General features: G+C 40.5%; 1 pseudogene and 1 gene segment (V, D, J or C); both read right to left on the reverse strand.

Annotated features, from left to right (window-relative positions):
• The window catches only part of LOC124852604, a 47937-nt pseudogene extending 37500 nt beyond the window's left edge, over positions 1-10437 (reverse strand).
• Positions 1-20291, reverse strand: part of LOC118116397 — an 86923-nt gene that overhangs the window by 56767 nt on the left and 9865 nt on the right.

The raw sequence follows: 20291 nt of genomic DNA on the forward strand, positions 1-20291 counted from the left end.
GGTACCAGGACATATAATTAAATGTGAGTAACACTGGGGTTGGTTTTACAGGTCAGCGTGACAGTGATCCTGGAGTAAATGTCATTTCTGGAGGCTGAGTCACAGTCAGCCTGGTCACATCCTGCACACAAACACAAATCATACATTAATCAGCTGAGGTGAAGAGAGAGAACAGGGGCAGCGCATCACATCTGAAATGTTGCTGAGTGACTGAACCTGTGAAGCTGCAGCAGGCCAGCGTCCCAGATGAGGAGGGTGATGCAGAGTCATGGTGGTTGTGGTCGACCGACGGGTCTGAGTCCCAGAGCTGGAGTCACAGGATTATAAAGCTTCTCAGTTCAGTGGAGATCAGCTGACTACGCAAAGCCTCCTCTCTATGGAAATGATTCCTCTGCTCTGGAGCGGACTGAAGGTGACGTGAGACAAACTCAGGAGCGTTGCTGCTTGGATCACTCAAATATGAAGAAGCACAATTGAGGGTCGCCAGCATCTGGATTCAAATAGTGTCACTTTCATTGACAATATGTGTATTTCATTCCTTGAATTACAGAGTGAGTAGACGTGACAATAGAATTAAAAACAGTTTGTTTTAATTCTTTTGAAGCATCCTGTTTATTTTACATCTTTCTTAAAATGATGTCAAACTATTTTTCGGAAATATTAATTCATGGTTAAAGTTAAATAAACTTTTGTCTCTAAATGTTCAGAAGTAACAAAATGTTAACAAACATATTTTTTTATTATTAAGTCTTGATGAAATTTCCAGCCACATTAGCTCAATATAAATATTCAGGTGTAAATTGTGTAGTTTAACCAGAACAAGTGACTCTCTTCAGTGGACAGACTGTTGTTCACGGTGCAGGAGTTTTTGTACGAGCACCTAATGAGTCTGTATCTGTGGTGGACTTTCAGAGGAACCAAACTCGACATTGACTGTAAGTACCAGAGATTTTTACTTTGTGCATTTTTAACTTTATCAAATAATGAACAAGAATTTGATCAAGTTCAGAGATTGATCATTGGATAATTTTGTTGAATTTTTATCAATCTAAGGTAATCTCATATCCTGAGAGAAAGAAATGCAGATAAATATTTATTGATCGTAATCAGTTTATGTAGATTAAAACATATATTGAAAAATACTAAAACAAATGTTTCATCTATTTTCATGTACAATTATGATTTTTATTCACATGTTTAAAACATTTTAAAATAGTATTTGCTCAAGCTTCAAACTAAATCATAAACTGTTTAAAAATGTTTAGTTTGAATTGATCAAACATATTTTGGCACAAATCAGATGTTGAACACAAACAGGATTTTATCAGTAGATGCAGCTCAGCTTGTGTTCACGCTCATGTGGTGAAAAGGAAGTGAAAGAAACAGACGACAAAGGTTTGAACTGTTTTCACACCAGTGTTTCAGCTCTGTGAGTTTAAACAGAAGAAAATCATCTCAGGGACGAAGTTATTCACTGTCACATCAGCAGAAACAGACGAAGACGCCCTCATTAATCATCAATAATCATTATCAGTGAACCTTCTCTCAGCCACATTGACACTTGAACCCTGCGGCTGATGGTCTGACACTGAGTGAATGATGTTCAACAGTAGAAGTTCTTCTGTTTCATTTTATAACATACAAGAAATCACCTGTACCGTCATTTCCTTCATCCTCATCCCTTTGTCTTTCTCCCCTCTCTCTCCTCCAGTGGGTGGGAAGTGGCTCACCTGACCGGCCCTCCCCTCCAGTGAAGAGCTGCAGCAGGCAGTGCGGTGGTGTGTCTTGGCCAGCGGGGCTTCCTCAGCCTGGAGCCTGGGCTGGAAGGTGGGGGCAGCAGCAGCTCCTCAGGGGTGCCCCACAGCCCGGGGTCCTGGGGAGGGGCGGCCACCACAGCTGGAGCAGCACCATGGAGCCTCCCTGCAGATCAGTGGAGGAAGGCGGGCTCAGTGAGCTGTGAGGCCAGTCTGACCGACAGAGCCCTGTCGCCAAACCTGGACTCCTGACCGCCTCGGAGTAGAGAGACACAGCACTTCCTGTCTGACATGATGTTGATCTTGATGAGCTGCACATCTCTCTCTGCAGCTTTCTGCTGGGTTTTAGTACCATGTTTCTTTTCAGTATTGATCATCTGCATATTCTGCTTTATCTTCATTCGATTTTTAAATTAAACTTACTTTAATTAGTTTAATTCTAATTTTGAAAAAACCTACTCATTCATCAAAATATCATAATCATCATTGAATAAAACTGTGTGTCACAATAAATCATTGTCTTTGTTTTGCTTTCAACATTTTACACTTTGCAAACCTCCAGTCTTGATCACTGCAGTGTCAGACAGTGCAGGAGATGGTTTCTGCTGTGTCACTTCTCTGCACGTCAGTAGAGGATAATACTATATGAAGCATTAAAGCATTTATTTTTAAAATCTATAACAATAACCTGAGCTTTTTGTTTGGACTGATGTATGGAGTTATCTGGTCAGTAGCTTCAGAACGCAGAAACTGAATGAGGGAGAATACAAAACGAGAAGTGTGTGTGGGGTTTGTTTCAGTTCTGTTTCGATTCCTTTGCTTGAAGACTTGTGTTGTGTCTACTGGACCAGTTATTCTTCTGTGCAGCTGCAGACCAGTTTCACTTCAGTCAGACTGAGGGAGGTTTTTGTACGGCTCTAAATCAATGTGAACACATAACTGCTATGTAAAACCGAGACAGTAATAATTCCAACATCTTCAGCCTGAAATACCTCTGATGGTTAAGGTGTAAAGAACCAGATCTACTGCCACTGAATCGAGAGGAGTTCCTAAGAGTTGATGCTGAGTAAATAAGAAGCTTGGGAGCCTGTCCAGGTTTCTGGAAGGTACCAACTGGAGGTCAGCACCAATATCTGAACTCCTGTGGCCCGATGTTCATGTCCCTCCACACCAACAGACTTGACTGAGTCAGTCTGAGTCAGAAATTTGTTGGCAGCAGACTCTGAAATAAGAAAATGAATGAAAGAGCATCAGAGGAAATAGTTTCAACAGCTCTGTGGAGGAAAATAAAGAAACACATTTCCACGCGTTCAAAATTCTCACCCTGACTCAGAAAATTAGCATGACACTCAGAGTTACTGTCAACATCATCCTGATGCAGTTTCCTGTGTGAGTGCGAAAACGGTTCAGACTCTGTGACTCTTAACTCTGAGGAGCAGCGATGCATAAAATTCATGAAAAATACATTGAGCACCTGTCTTTATGAAACTGAGAGGAAGAGGTGACGCTGAGTGAGAACATGTGGACATCACATGAAGGAATCACTTCTGTGTCTGACTTTGAAAAGTTCTGTCTGCACACATGGGAGAAGTTTGTCTTCAAGGCTTTTTACCAGAAACCTTTGAATGTGATTGTTGTTAATGGACTATTTTATCCCAAACCAAGAAATGTATCAACCACTTGATTTTGTTTCCTCAACTAAATCCAACTGTGACTGAACACTGAAGCCAGGAAGCTGTCTGGGGAGTAACCTCTCTCAGAAATATCCCTTCATGTCTATAAGTGATGCACACTGCCCTCTGCTGGCAGTTCACACAATAACTCCATCATGGTGAGGCTGATTTTGTTTTACATTACATTTCATTTAGCTGATGCTTTTATCCAAAGCAATTTACAATAAGTGCATTCAACCATGAGGTACAAACCCAGAACAACAAGAATCAAGAAAGTAGAATTTCTTCAAGAAAGCCAAACTACAAAGTGCTATAATTATGCCATTTAAGTGCTACTAATGTGTTAGTTTAAACTTTTATTGAAGGTATAGTCGGAAGAGGTGTGTTGTTAGTTTGCTGTGGAAGATGTAGACTTTCATCCTGATGTCAATGGGGAGATCATTCCACTCATTTAGGAGCCAGGACAGCAAACAGTCGATTTTGTTGAGGTTTAGTCGCAGTGAGGAGCAACAAGCCGATTGGGAGATGCAGAGTGAGTGAACGGGCTGGGGTGTAATGTTGACCATGTCCTGGATGTAGACTGGGACCCGACTGCTCGCAGCACGGTACTCAAGTACTAATGTTTTGAAACGGACGCGGCAGTCACTGGTAACCACAGTGAAGGGAGCGGAGAGGCAGTGCATGAATTTATGTTAAAGACTAGTCGAGCTGCTGCATTCTGGATGAGCGCAGGCTGGATGGCACTAGTGGTGGACCTGCCAGAGTGGAGTTGCAATAGTCTAGGGGGTGTGATGACCAGAGCCTGACCAGAACCTGCGCCGCCTCTGGAGTGAGAAGGGGACGGGTTCTCCTGATGTTGTGCAGCATGTATTCACAGGAACGTGTTGTTGCAGTAATGTTGGCGTAAGGGAGAGTTGACTGTCGGGTGTCACACACAGGTTCACAGTGTCTGGGTGGGGCCAACACAGAGCTGTCTGTCAAGCTTCTGTCCTTGTTCAACCTTTTCATCACCATGTACATCAGTCATTTCATGCAGCTCTGATATTAGGAAAGAAGCAAGTGCACGCCATCTGACCTCAGTGACCCCAGGCCTCGGTTTTATTTAAGTATTCTCAACCTCTGAGAATACTCTGAGTATCAATCAGACTAAATGTGACAGCGAAGTTTTTGAGTATCAGGCTCATTCGATTACTTTGTAAAAATAAATAAAGTTTAACATGTCAATTCCATTAAAACTGAGCAAACTGCATCTGCTAATAAAGATAAAACCATGTGAATAAAAAGAGCTGCAAAATGCATCATGAGGCCTAAAGAGACCTTAGTTAGATAGACTGTCTATATGAAGGTATAGACAGTCTGATTACTATATAATGATATATAAGGTTTATATAGATTTGAATACAGTCTATTGTGTATCTATATATAGATATATGCAGTTTATATAAAGATATATACAGTCATATTGCGATATGATGATATATAAGGTCTACATAGATATAAATACAGTCTATTGACTGTCTCAGGAATATATTTATCATATAATAGCTATATATATAATATAATAATATATTATTAATATATTTATAAACAGTCTATGTAAAGAGGATGACTAAATATATAAAATATGTAGAATCTATATACAATCTGCATGTCTTCATGTCTTTTCTTCAACTCATTATGACAGTCCAATGCTGTATTGTGCTACTTTTGAAACAAGAATAAATATTTCATGTTCTCATGTCATTTGTTTTTCACATTTCTATTTTTACTTTACTAAAATAAAATATATCATCACCAACATCTGCTTGCTTTATTTTTCATGCAAAAGATATGAATGTAATCTGTGTTTTACTTACTTAGACAGTAATTTTGTGTGGATCTGCATGAAACCATGTTTCTGACTTGAGTTGAACATTGAACAAAACGCTGAAAAATCACAAAGTATCACGTTAGGTGTTTGTAGACTTCTCATAATTCATATTATTGTCAATAAGTGACAGAAGTAAAAGTTTATAATGAAACCTGAGAAATTAAAGTGAAATTACACATTTAGCATAAGAGTTAATTAGATATTCTGTTCCAACACATGTTCTGATGTGTGAGTGCTTAATGGCAATACACCGTTGAATGTGTGATTATAATAATCATCATATCACTGTATTTGATGAAGTGTAACAGAATCTAAATGACATTTAAAGTTGATAAATAAATATCTGGCAACAATTAGTCATCAAATGAAATTGATAAACAATCACAATTTTCATATCATTCTGGTTTTAAACTTGCAGTGATGCTAAGCAAAGGAGCTCAATGTTTTATAATACATCGTATATATTCTGTGTTTATTGTAGTTTTCTGTTAGAACTCATTCTGTAGAGCAACTAGTTGAGGCAGGTTTTTTACGATACAGCTCACATAACACGTGCAACTCAAGCCGGGTCAACGCAGCGCTCACTGCTCCACCAGAGAATCACCATGAAACTCATTTGTGGACTCCAGGGCGCTTCAAGGGACTTCAGGGGCCTCAGCAAAAGGGACCTGGGAACCTACATTGACCCAAACACCCCCTACAAAGAAACACATGAACCACAAATCACAACAGTCTTCAGACAAATATTTTTTCATCTAAATGAAAAAGTGCAGACTTCTGCATCCACGTAAATGATAGTGAAGTAATAAAGTTTAAGTTAAACCTCCCACCACCTCAGGCTCGTCTTACACACACATTTAGACGTTCTAGTCTTCAACTAAAAATCTAAAATGACAAAGGTTGTATGGGGCTTTGTTTGAGATTTCTGAACATTTAAAACTGTGAGTTTGTTTCCAGTTGTGTTTAGCTTCATTGTCGCCTTGCTTGAAGACTTGTGTTGTGTTCACTGACCAGTTATTCTCAGTGCAGCCGCAGCAGACCAGTTTCACTTCAGTCAAACTGACTGAGGTTTTGCACGGCTCTAAACTGTGTGAATCCCTTCACCGCCTTCATAACCGAGACAGTAATAATCTCCAACATCTTCAGCCTGAACACCGCTGATGGTTAAGGTGAAGCTAGAACCAGAGCCACTGCCACTGAATCGAGAGGGAGTTCCTGAATATAGAGTTGATGCTAAGTATATAAGAAGCTTGGGAGCCTGTCCAGGTTTCTGCTGGTACCAGGACAAATAATAAGTAGAACCAGAACTATAAACACTGGGGTTGGTTTTACAGGTCAGCGTGACAGTGGATCCTGGAGTAAATGTCACGACTGGAGGCTGAGTCACAGTCATCTGGCCGCTGCATCCTGCACACAAACACAAATCATACATTAATCAGCGGAGGTGAAGAGAGAGAACAGGCAGCGCATCACGTCTGAAATGTTGCTGAGTGACTGAACCTGTGAAGCTGCAGCAGGCCAGTCCAGATGAGGAGGGTGATGAGAGTCATGGTGGCTGGGTGGGTCGACTGACGGGTCTGAGTCCTGCAGAGCTGGAGTCACAGGACTATAAAGCTTCTCAGTTCAGTGGAGGATCAGCTGACGATGCAGCCTCTCTATGGAAATGATTCCTCTGCTCTGAGCGCACTGAAGGTGACGGGGACACAAACCAGGAGCGCTGGGCTGCCTGGATTTACACTAAATATGAAGAAGCAGAATTGAGGGTCAGCCAGCATCTGATTCAAATTGTGTCACTTTCATTGATGCAAATATGTGTATTTCATTCTTGAAATTACAGACGAACAATAGAATTAAAAACATTTTGTTTTAATTCTTTGAAGCATCCTGTTTGTTTTACAGCTTTCAAATTATGTCAAACTACTTTTTTGAAATATTAATTCATGACAAAGTTAAATCAACTTGTCTCTGTAATGTTCAGAAGTACAAAATGTTAACAAATATTTATTTTTTATTTTAAATCTTGATGAAATTTCAAGCCACATTAGTCTAATATAAATATTTAGTAAATTGCGTAGTTTTAACCAGAACAAAGTGACTTTCAGTGGACAGACTGTTGTCTACGGTGCAGGAGGTTTTTGTAATGAAGCACCTAATGAGTCTGTATCATCAGAACACTCTCGGGTGGAGGAACCAAACTCCGACATTGACTGTAAGTACCAGAGATTTTTACTTTGCATTTATAACTTTTATCAAATAATGAACAAGAATTTGATCAAGTTCAGAGATTGACTGGTTGATAATTGTTGAATTTTTTTATGAATCTAAGGTAATCTCATATCCTGAGAAAAGAAATGCAGATCAATATTTATTGATCGTAATCAGTTTATGTAGATTAATACATTTATAGAAACATACTAAAAACAAATGTCTCATCTATTTTCATGAACAAATGATGATTTTTATTCTACGTTTAAAACTTTTTTAAAATAGAATTTTGCTCAAGCCCAAACTAAAATCATAAACCGTTTAAAAATGTTTAGTTTGAATTGATCAAACATATTTTGGCACAAAATCAGATGTTGAACATAAACAGGATTTTATCAGTAGATGCAGCTCAGCTTAGCCCACGCTTCATGTGGTGAAAAGGAAGTGAAAGAAACAGACGACAAAGGTCGAACTGTTTCACACCAGTGTTTCAGCTCTGTGAGCTTAAACAGAAGAAAATCGGTCTCTAGGGACGAGTTAGTTCACTGTCACACGTTGAGAAAGATGTGAAGACGCCCTCAATAATCAATAATAATCATTATCAGTGAACCTTCTCAGCCACATTGACACTTGAACCCTGCGGTTGATGGTCTGACACTGAGTGAATGATGTTCAACAGTAGAAGTTCTTCTGTTTCATTTTATAACATACAAGAAATCACCTGTACGTCATTTCCTTCATCCAACCCTTTGTCTCTTTCTCCCCTCTCTCTCCTCCAGTGGTGTGGTGCGGCCCACCTGACCGTCCTCCTCCAGTGAAGAGCTGCAGCAGGGCAGTGCCACTGTGGTGTGTCTGGCCAGCGGGGCTTCCTCAGCCTGGAGCCTGGGCTGGAAGGTGGGGGCAGCAGCAGCTCCTCAGGGGTGTCTCACAGCCCGGGTCCTGGGGAGGGGCGGCCACTACAGCTGAGCAGTACCATGATTTCTCCTGCAGAGCAGTGGAGGAAGGCGGGCTTCCAGTGAGTCAGGAGGTCTGACTGACAGAGCCCTCACGCTCAAACCCTGGACCCTGACCGCTGCTCGGAGTAGAGAGACGACTGGAGTCATTGTGCTCTACTGTGGGTCTCGTGTGATTTATATGTGTTCTACTGTGCCTGTATGTCTTCTGTCTTTCTTCAACTCATTATGACAGTCCAAAGTTGTATTGTGCTACTTTTGGAAACAAGAATAAATATTTCATGTTCTCATGTTTGTTTTTCACGTTTATTTTTCATTTTTACTAAATAAATGTATCATCACCAACATCTGCTTCGTTTTATTTTTCATGCAAAAGATATTAATGTAAATCTGTGTTTTACTTCTAGCTTCTAGACAGTAATTTCTCTTGTGTGGATCTGCAGAAAACCATGTTTCTGACTTCTGAGTTGAACATTGAAAAAATGATGAAAATCACAAAAGTATCACGTTAGTAGTTTGTAGGACTTTCCTCATAAATTCATATTATTGTCAACAAGTGACAGAAGCAAAAGTTTATAATAACCTGAGAAATTAAAGGGAAATTACACATTTAGCATAAGAGTTAATTAGATATTCTGTTCCATCCATGTTCTGATGTGTGAGTGCTTAATGGTAATACACTTTTGAATGTGTGATTATAATAATCATCATATCACTATTTGATGAAGTGTAACAGAATCTAAATGACATTTAAAGTCGATAAACATCTGGCAACATTTAGTCATCAAATGAAAATTGATAAATAACCAAAATTGTCTGATTATTCTGGTTTTAAACTGCAGGATAAAGGATAAGGAGCTCAATGTGTTCTTTATAATACATCGTATATATTCTCTGTGTTTATTGTAGTTTTCTGTTAGAACTCATTCTGTAGAGCAACTAGTTGAGGCAGGTTTTACGATACAGCTCCGTTTACACACGTGCAACTCGGCCGGTCAACGCAGCTCACTGCTCCGCCAGAGAATCACCATGAAAACTCATTTGTGGGACTCCATGCTTCAAGGACTTTAGGCCTCAGGCAAAAGGACCTGGGGAGCCTACATTGACCCAAACACCCCCCTACAAAGAAACACATGAACCACATCATTACAATCTTCAAACAAATATTTTATCATCAAACTTAAAAAAGTGCAGACCTGTGCATCCACGTAAATGATAGTGATGTAATAAAGTTTAAGTTCAACCCCCCCACCACCACCTCAGGCTCATCTTACACACACATTTAGACATTCTAGTCTTCAACTAAAAATCTAAAATGACAAAGTTGGTTGCATGGGGCTTTGTTTGGAGATTTCTGAACATTTAAAACTGTGAGTTTGTTTCAGTTGTGTTTAGCTTCATTGCTGCTCTGCTTGAAGACTTGTGTTGTGTCTACTGACCAGTTATTCTCTCTGTGCAGCTGCAGCAGACCAGTTTCACTTCAGTCAAACTGAGGGAGGTTTTGTACGGCTCTAAATCACTGTGTGACACATATGCCCATGACACATGGATGCTCTGACAGTAGTAAACTGCTGCATCTTCACTCTGAATTCCACTGATGGTCAAAGAGAAGTCAGAGCTGCTTCCACTGCCACTGAATCGAGAGGGAGTTCCTGAATTAAGAGTTGATGTATAGTATATAAGAAGCTTGGGAGCCTGTCCAGGTTTCTGCTGGTACCAGGACATATAATTAATGTGAGCAACACTGGGGTTGGTTTTACAGGTCAGTGTGACAGTGGATCCTGGAGTAAATGTCACGACTGGAGGCTGAGTCACAGTCACCTGGCCGCTGCATCCTGCACACAAAACACAAATCATACATTAATCAGCGGGAGGTGAAGAGAGAGGAACAGGCAGCATCACGTCTGAAATGTTGCTGAGTGACTGAACCTGTGAAGCTGCTGGCAGGCCAGCGTCCAGATGAGGAGGGTGATGAGAGTCATGGTGGTTGTGGTCGATTGATCGGGTCTGAGTCCTGCAGAGTTGGAGCCGAGACTATAAAGCTTCTCAGTTCAGTGGAGGATCAGCTGACGATGCAAAGCCTCTCTATGGAAATGATTCCTCTGCTCTGAGCGGACTGAAGGTGACGTGGGACACAACAAACTCAGGAGCGCTTGCTGTTTGGATTTATACTAAATAAGAAGAAGCAGAATTAGAGGGTCGCCAGCATCTGGATTCAAATTAAAGTCACTTTCATTGATGCAAATATGTGTATTTCATTTTGACCATAGAGTGAGTAGACGGACAATAGAATTTTCAAAACAGTTTGTTTTAATTCTTTTGAAGCATCCTGTTTGTTTTACATCTTTCAAATGATGTCAAACTATTTTTTTCGAAATATTAATTCATGACAAAGTTAAATCAACTTTTTGTCTCTCAATGTTCAGAAGTAACAAAAATGTTAACAAATATTTTTTTTTATTATTATATGTTGATGAAATTTCAAGCCACATTAGCTCAATATAAATATTCAGTGTAAATTGTGTAGTTTAACCAGAACAAAGTGACTTTCAGTGGACAGACTGTTGTTCATGTGCAGGAGGTTTTTGCACGCAGCACCTAATGAGTCTGCATCACTGTGAACACTTTCGGTGGAGGAACCAAATCCGACATTGACTGTAAGTACCAGACATTTTACTTTGTGCTTTTATAACTTATCAAATAATGAACAAGAATTCGATCAAGTTCAGAGATTGACAATAGATAATTTTGTTGAATTTTTATCAATCTAAGGTAATCTCTACTATCCTGAGAAAGAAATGGTAGATCAATATTTATTGAATGAGTTTTTGTAGATTAATACATTTATAGAAACATACTAAACAATGTTTCATCTATATTCATTTACAATATTAAGATTGTTATTCACATGTTTAAAACATTTTAAAATAGAATTTGCTCAAGCTTCAAACTAAATCATGAACTGTTTAAAATGTTTAGTTTGAATTGGATCAAACATATTTTTAGCACAAAAATCAGATGTTGAACACAAACAGGATTTTACTAGTAGATGCAGTCAGCTTTGTGTTCACGCTCATGTGGTGAAAAGGAAGTGAAAGAAACAGACGACAAAGGTTTGAACTGTTTTCACACCAGTAAGTTTCAGCTCTGTGAGTTTAAACAGAAGAAAATCATCTCAGGACGAAGTTATTCACTGTCACACGTTGAGAAACAGACATGAAGACGCCCTCAATAATCAATAATCATTATCAGTGAACCTCTCAGCCACATTGACACTTGAACCCTGGGGCGCCGATGGTCTGACACTGAGTGAATGATGTTCAACAGGAGTAGTTCTTCTGTTTATAACGTACAAGAAATCACTCCGTACGCCATTTTCCTTCATCCTCATCCCTTTGTCTTTCTCCTCTCTCCTACAGTGGGTGTGGTGCGGCTCACTCCTGACTGCCCTCCTCCAGTGAAGAGCTGCAGCAGGGCAGTGCCACTGTGGTGTGTGTACAGCGGGGCTTCCCTCAGCTCTGGAGCCTGGGCCAAGGTGTGGGTGCAGCAGTTCACTCAGGGGTGTCTCACAGCCCGGGGTCCTGGGGAGGGGCGGCCACTACAGCTGGGAGCAGCACCATGAGCCTCCTTGCAGATCAGTGGAGGAAGGCGGGCTCAGTGAGCTGTGAGGCTGTCTGACCGACAGAGCTCTGTCGTCAAATCCTGGACCCTGACTGGGCTGCTCGAGTAGAGAGACGACTGATGGGAGTCATTGTGCTCTACTGTGGGTCCGCAGATTTACATGTGTTCTACTGCAGCTCTGGGTATGTCTTCATGCTCCTTTCAACTCATGAGACAGTCCAATGCTGTATTGTGCTACTTTTGAAACAAGAATAAATATTTATGTTCTCATGTCATTTGATTTTCCCATTTCTATTTTTACTTTATTAAAATAAAATGTATCATCACCAACATCTGCTTCTGTTTTATTTTTTCTTCGATAAAAAATATTAATGTAAATCTGTTTTACTTCTACTTAGACAGTAATTCCTCTTGTGTGGGATCTGCATGAAACCATGTTTCTGACTATTGAGTTGAACATTGAACAAAATGGATAAAATCACAAAAGTATCACGTTATAGTTTGTAGGACTTTCCTCATAATTCTTATTATTGGCAATAAGTGAAAGAAGTAAAGTTTATAATGAAACCTGAGAAATTAAAGGGAAATTACACATTTAGCATAAGAGTTAATTAGACATTCTGTTCCATCCATGTTCTGATGTGTGAGTGCTTAATGGTAATACACTTTGAATGTGATTATAATAATCACTACATCACCATTTGATGAAGTAACAGAATCTAAATGATTTAAAGTCGATAAATAAATATCTGTCAACATTTAGTCATCAAATGAAATTCGATAAATAACCACAATTGTCAGATTATTCTGGTTTTAAACTTGCAGGATGTGCTGGTTGTATGAGCTCAATGTGTTTTATAATACATCGTATATATTCTCTGTGTTTATTGTAGTTTTCTGTTAGAACTCATTCTGTAGAGCAACTAGTTGAGGCAGGTTTTTGATGATACAGCTCCGTTTACAACACGCAACCTGCCGGTCAACGAGCGCTCACTGCTCCGGCCAGAGAATCACCATGAAAACTCATTTAGGGACTCAGGGTCGTTTCAAGGGACTTTAGGCCTCAGGCAAAGGGACCTGGGAGCCCATTGACCCAAACACCCCCTACAAAGAAACACATGAACTACATCACTACAATCTTCAAACAACATTATAGTCAAAATTTAAAAGTGCAGACCTGTGCATCCACGTAAATGATAGTGAAGTAATAACCTCTGGCTCTGCCTTACACACATTTAGACGTTCTAGTCTTCAACTAAAATCTAAAATTACAAAGTTGGTTGTATGGGCTTTGTTTGAGATTTCTGAAACATTTAAAACTGTGAGTTTGTTTGTGCTGTTTAGCCATTGCCGCTCTGCTTGAAGACTGTGTTGTGTCTACTGGACCAGTTATTCTCTGTGCAGTTGCAGCAGACCAGTTTCACTAGTCAAACTGAGGAGGTTTTGTACGGCTCTAAAATCATTGTGTCAACACATATGCTCCGTTTAAATAATGCTCGCTCTGACAGTAGTAAACTGCTGCATCTTCACTCTGAACTCCACTGATGGTCAAAGAGAAGTCAGAGCGGCCCACTGCCACTGAATCGAGAGGAGTTCCTGAATTAAGAGTGATGCTGGCATATAAGAAGCTTGGGAGCCTGTCCAGGTTTCATGGTACCAGGCCATACGCGCATTATTGCTATAAACACTGGGGTTGGTTTTACAGGTCAGCGTGACAGTGGATCCTGAGTAAATAACGACTGGAGGCTGAGTCACAGTCACCTGGGCCGCTGCATCCCACAAACACAAATCATACATTAATCAGCGAGAAGAGAGAGAACAGGCAGCGCATCACGCCTGAAATGTTGCTGAGTGACTGAACCTGTGAAGCTGCAGCAGGCCAGCGGTTCAGATGAGGGAGGGTGATGAGAGTCATGGTGGTTGTGGTCGACCGAGGTCTGAGTCCTGCAGAGTTGAGTCACAGGACTATGTGCTTCTCAGTTCAGTGGAGGATCAGCTGACCCATGCAAAGCTCTCCTCTCTATGGAAATGATTCCTCTGCTCTGAGCGGACTGAAGGTGACGGGGACACAAACTCAGGAGCGTTGCTGCTTGGATTTACACTAAATATGAAGGAAGCAGAATTGAGGGTCGTCAGCATCTGGATTCAAATTGTGTCACTTTCTATTGATGCAAATATGTGCATTTCATTCCCTTGGAATTACGAGTAGACGCACAATAGAATTTTCAAAACATTTTGTTTTAATTCTTTGAAGCATCCTGTTTGTTTTACATCTTCAAATGATGTCAAACTATTTTTTCAAAATATTAATTCATGACAAAGTTAAATCAACTTTTTGTCTCAATGTTTAGCAACAAAATGTTAACAAATACATATTTTTTTTTATTAAATCGAGAAATTTCAAGCCACATTAGCTCAATATAAATATTCAGTGTAAATTGTGTATTTAACGAACAGTGACTCTTCAGTGACAGACTGTTGTTCACGGTGCAGGAGGTTTTTGTACGCAGCACCTAATGAGTCTGTATCATCGTGGTGGACTTTCGTGAGGAACTAAACTCGACATTGATCAGTACTGAGATTTTTACTTTGTGCATTTATAACTTTTATCAAATAATGAACAAGAATTTGATCAAGTTTCAGATTGACTGGCTGATAATTTCGGTTGAAGTTTTATCAATCTAAGGCAATCCCATATCCTGAGAGAAAGAAATGCAGATCAATATTTATTAATCGTAATCAGTTTATGTAGATTAATGATTTATAGAAACATACAAACAAATGTTTCATCTATTTTCATTTACAATATTATGATTTTTATTCACACATATTTAAAACATTTCTAAAATAGTATTTGCTCAAGCTTCAAACTAAATCATAAACTGTTTAAAAAATGTTTAGTTTGAATTGATCAAACATATTTTGCACAAAAATCAGATGTTGAACACAACAGGATTTTTATCAGTAGATGCAGCTCAGCTTTGTGTTCACGTCATGTGGTGAAAAAGGGGAAGTGAAAGAAACAGACGAAGGTGTGTTTGAACTGTTTTCACACCAGTGTTTCAGCTCTGTGAGTTTAAACAGAAGAAAATCATCTCAGGGACGAGTTATTCACTGTCACACGTTGAGACCAAAGTGATTTAAGACGCCCTCAATAATCATCAATGATCATTATCAGTGAACCTTCTCAGCCACATTGACACTTGAACCTCAAGTGCTGATGGTCTGACACTGAGTGAATGATGTCTACCAGTAGAAGTTCTTCTGTTTCATTTTATAACATACAAGAAATCACCTGTACGTCATTTTTCTCATCCTCATCCCTTTGTCTTTCCTCCTCCAGTGGGGTGTGGTGCGGCCCACCCTGACCGGGCCCTCCTCCAGTGAAGAGCTGCAGCAGGGCAGTGCCACTGTGGTGTGTCTGACAGCGGGGCTTCCCCAGCCTGGAGCCTGGGCTGGAGCGTGGGGCAGCAGCTCCTCAGGGGTGTCTCTACAGCCCGGGGTCCTGGGAGGGAAGTGTGCTACTGGCTGGGAGCAGTACCCATGAGCCTCCCTGTGATCAGTGGAGGAAGGCGGCTCAGTGAGCCAGAGGGGCCAGTCTGACCTGTGGACAGAGCCCTGTCGTCAAACCCTGGACCCTGACCGCTTGTTTGAGTAGAGACGACAGTACTTCCTGTCTGACATGATGCTGATTCTTTGAGCGAGCTGCACATCTCCTCTGCAGCTTTCTGCTGGGTTTTAGTGTCCATGTTATTTTCAGTATTGATCATCTGCATATTCTGCTTCTTATCTTCACAAGTTTTTTTGGTAATTAAACTGACTTTATTAGTTTAATTCTAATTTTGAACAAACCTACTCATTCATCAAAATATCATAATCATCATTAAATAAACTGTGTTACAATAAATCAGTGTTCTGTTTTGCTTTCCAAATTTTACACTTTGCAAAAACTCTCCAGTCTTGATCATTGCAGTGTCAGACAGTGCATAGGATGGTTTCAGTTGTGTCACTTCTCTGGCACGCTACAGAGGATACTACATATGAAGCATTAGCATTTATTTCAAAATTCATAACAATAACCTGGAGCTTTTGTTTGACTGATGTATGGTGCTGGTGGTCCGTCATAGTTTCAGAGCGGGAACTGAATGAGGAGAATACAAAACGAGAAGTGTGTGTGGGGTTTAGTCGTAGTTGTGTTTTATCTGCTTGCTTGAAGACTTGTGTTGTGTTCACTGACCTAGTTATTCTCTGTGCAGCTGCAGACCAGTTTCACTTCAGTCAGACTTCAGGGAGGTTTTTGTAATGGCTCTAAATCACTGTGTGAACAAACCACCGTCATGTAAACCGAGACAGTAATAATCTCCAACATCTTCAGCCTTGAACACCTCTGATGGTTAAGGTGTAGCTTGTGAACCAGATCTACTGTCACCAATCGAGAGGAGTTCCTGAATTAAGAGCGATGCATCGTAAAGAAGCTTGGAGCCTCGTCCAGGTTTCCTGGGGGTACTAACTGAGGTCAGCAATTCAATATCTGAACTCCCTGTGGCTCCGATGTTCACAGTCCTCCACACTAACAGACTTGACTTTGAGTCATCTGAGTCAGAAATTTGTTGGCTGCAGACTCTGAAATAAGAAATGAATGAAAGAGCATCAGAGGAAATAGTTTCAACAGCCTGTGGAGGAAAATAAAGAAAACACATTTCCACCATGTTCAAAATCTCTCACCCTTGACTCAGAAACAGCATGACACTCAGAGTTACTGTCAACATCATCCTGATGCAGTTTCCGTGTGAGTGCGTGAAAACGGTTCAGACTTGTGTGACTTAACTCTGAGGAGCATGATGACAAATTCATGTGCATTACTTTGAGGCACCTGTCTTTATGAAACTGAGAGGAAGAGGACGCTGAGTGAGAACATGTGACATCACACGAAGGAACTTTCACTTCTGTGTCTGACTTTGAAAAGTTCTGGTCTGCACAATATGGAGAAGTTTGTTCTCAAGGCTTTACTGAAAACCTTTGAATGTGATTGTTGTTAATGGACTATTTCATCCCAAACCAAGAAATGGTCAAAAATCTGACCACGTGATTTGTTTCCTCAACTAAATCCAACTGTGACTGAACACTGAAGCCAGAAGCTGCTCTGGGAGTAACTCTCCTCCTCAGAAATATCCTTCATGTCTATAAGTAGATGCACACGCCCTCTGCTGGCAGTTCACTATCATCACACCTATCATGGTGTGAGGTTGATTTTTGTTTTACAATACATTTATTTAGCTAACGCTTTTATCCAAAGCGACTTACAATAAGTACATTCAACCACGAGGGTACAAACCCAGAACAACAAGAATCAGAAAGCAGAATTTCTTCAAGAAAGCCAAACTACAAAGTGCTATAATTAAGTGCCATTTAAGTGCTGCTAATGTTAGTTTAAACGCCATTCAAGGTGTAGTCGGAAGAGGTGTGTTGTTGCCTATGTGGAAGATGTAGACTTCTGTCCTGATGTCAATGGGGGAGCTCATTCCACCATTTAGGAGCCAGGACAGCAAACAGTCGTGGATTTTGTTGAGTGGTTTAGCTCGCAGTGAGGAGCAATGTCGATTGGCAGATGCAGAGCGGAGTGAACGGGCTAAAAAATGCCTGACCATGTCCTGATGACTGACTCGATCCGTTTGGCACGGCATGCAAGTACTAATGTTTTGAAACGGATATGGGCAGCCACTGGTGTCCAGTGAAGGGAGCGAGGAGGGGAGTAGTGTGAGTGAATTTAGGTTAAAGACTAGTCGAGCTGCTGCATTCTGGATGAGCTGCAGGTCGGATGCACTAGCAGGTAGACTCCAAGCAGAGGAGCTGTACAGTCTAGGGGTGAGGATGACTCAGAGCCTGACCAGAACCTGCGCCGCCTCTGAGTGAGAAGGGCACGGTGAGCTCCTCCTGATGTTGTGCAGCATGTATCTACAGGAACGTGTTGTTGCAGTAATGTTGGCCGTAAGGGAGAGTTGACTGTCGTGAAAGGTCACACCCAGGTTCATAGCAGTCTGGGTGGGGGCAATACGGAGTTGTCTGTCAAGTTTCTGTCCTTGTTCAACCTTTCATCACCATGTACATCAGTCATTTCATGCAGCTCTGATATTAGGAAAGAAGCAAGTAAGTACGTGTCATCTGACCTCAGTGACCCAGGCCTCTACAGCCTATTTAAGTATTCTCACTCCTCTGAGACTTCTGAGCATCAATCAGACCAAATGTGACAGTGAAGCTTACTTGGTATCAGGCTCATTCGAATACTCTGTAAAAAAAAGTTTAACATGTCAATTTCCATTAAAACTGAGCAAACTGCATCTGCTGATAAAGATAAAACCACGTGAATAAAAAGAGCTGCAAAATGCATCATGAGGCCTAAAGTAGATCTTGTTAGATAGACTGTCTATATGAAGGTATAGACAGTCTGATTACTATATAATGATATATAAGGTCAATATAGATGTAAATACAGTCTATTGACTGTCTAAGGAATATATTTATCATAATAGCTATATATATAATATAATATCTTATTAATATATTTATAAATCAATCAATCAATCAATCAAATTTTTATTTGTATAGCCCATATTCACAAATCACAGTTTGTCTCATAAGGTTTAACAGAGTGTGACATCCTCTGCCCTTAACCTCAACAAGAGTAAGGAAAACTATTAAAAACCTTTAACAGGGTAAAGAAGGTAGAAACTTTCAGAGAGAGCATATGTGAGGGATCTCTCCCAGGATGGACAGAAGTGCAATAGATGTCAAGTAAAAGGAGAACATCATCAAGATAAAGGGTTTAGTAGCATTGATAAGGGTAAACATTTGAAGCATAACTGAAGGTCAATGAATTGACGGATTATTGTCAGTAATGGCTTGTATCTGAGGAGAAAGGATATATCAAGCAGTCCTAAGGCAATCATAGTCTATGGTCAGCTGCCACCACGATCATGATCCACATCAAGATCGGATGCCACTATAGTCCACAGTCATTGTCCACTGTTGCCATTAGGATCCATCATCAGCTGCCACCGGTCCACCACCATTATCAGACGCCAACACGATAAAGATCCACGCATTATTATCAGCTACATCAGCCAGCACGACAGAATCCCGCTATACTGATCCACCATTACGATTCTGATACGCGATCCACAGATCATAATTCACGAAGTGGCCACAGCTGCGTCCTGGATCTATGACGATAAGGCAAAGTGACTCGGGAAGTCAAGCTGCAACATGTATTGATGAGATAAGCTTTGATGATAACGATTGAGAAGAGGAAGGAGAAGCTGGAAAGAGAAAGCCCGAGTGTCATGTGTCCCCGACCTTCTAGACCTATAGCAGCATAACTAAGAGCAGGTCTACACAAGCCTGTACCAGCTCTTAACTATAAGTTTTATCAAAAGGAAGGTTTTGGCCTACTCTTAAACGCACAGATGGTGGCTCCGTCTCCCGAACTGAAAGTGGGAGATGATTCCATAGGAGAGGGGCTGATAGCTGAAAGCTCTGGCTCCTACTCACTTTTAGAGACTTTAGGACGACAAGTAAGCCTGGAAGGGGAGCGCAGTGCTCTCAGTGGGTTGATAAGGTACTACTGCCTTTTTTGAGGTATACGGTGCCATATTATGAAGGGCCTTGGTTGTGAGGAGGAGAATTTTAAATTTATTCTAGATTTAACTGAAGCCAGTGTAGCGAAGCTAATAATGGAGAAATGTGGTCTCTTTTTTGTTCTGGCTCAGGACACGTGACATGCATTTGACGAGCTGCAGAGTCTTTTAACGTAATTTACTGCTGGAGCCTGATAATAAGGAATTACAATAATCAAGTCTGGATAACAAAGCGTGGACTAGTTTTTCTGCATCTTTTTGAGAAAGGACATGTCTGATTTTTGAGATATTACGTGAAGTGGAAAAAGGCGGTCCTAGAAATTTGTTTTAAGTGTGAATAAAGGACAAATCAAGATCACTCCCAAGTTCCTGACTGTTTCATTGGAAGCAAGGGCAATGTCGTCAGCGCAGCTATCATTAGATAATGTATCTCAAGGTGTTTAGGCTATATTAGAACCTCTGTTTTATCTGAGTTTACAAGAGAAAATTATGGTCATCCAGGTTTTTATGTCCTTGAGACATGCTTGGAGTTTAGTTAATTGATTACATTGTTCAGGTTTTATTGACAAGTATAACTGGGT

This window comes from Hippoglossus stenolepis, chromosome 10 (assembly GCF_022539355.2).
Source record: "Hippoglossus stenolepis isolate QCI-W04-F060 chromosome 10, HSTE1.2, whole genome shotgun sequence".
Taxonomy (NCBI): Eukaryota; Metazoa; Chordata; class Actinopteri; order Pleuronectiformes; family Pleuronectidae; genus Hippoglossus; species Hippoglossus stenolepis.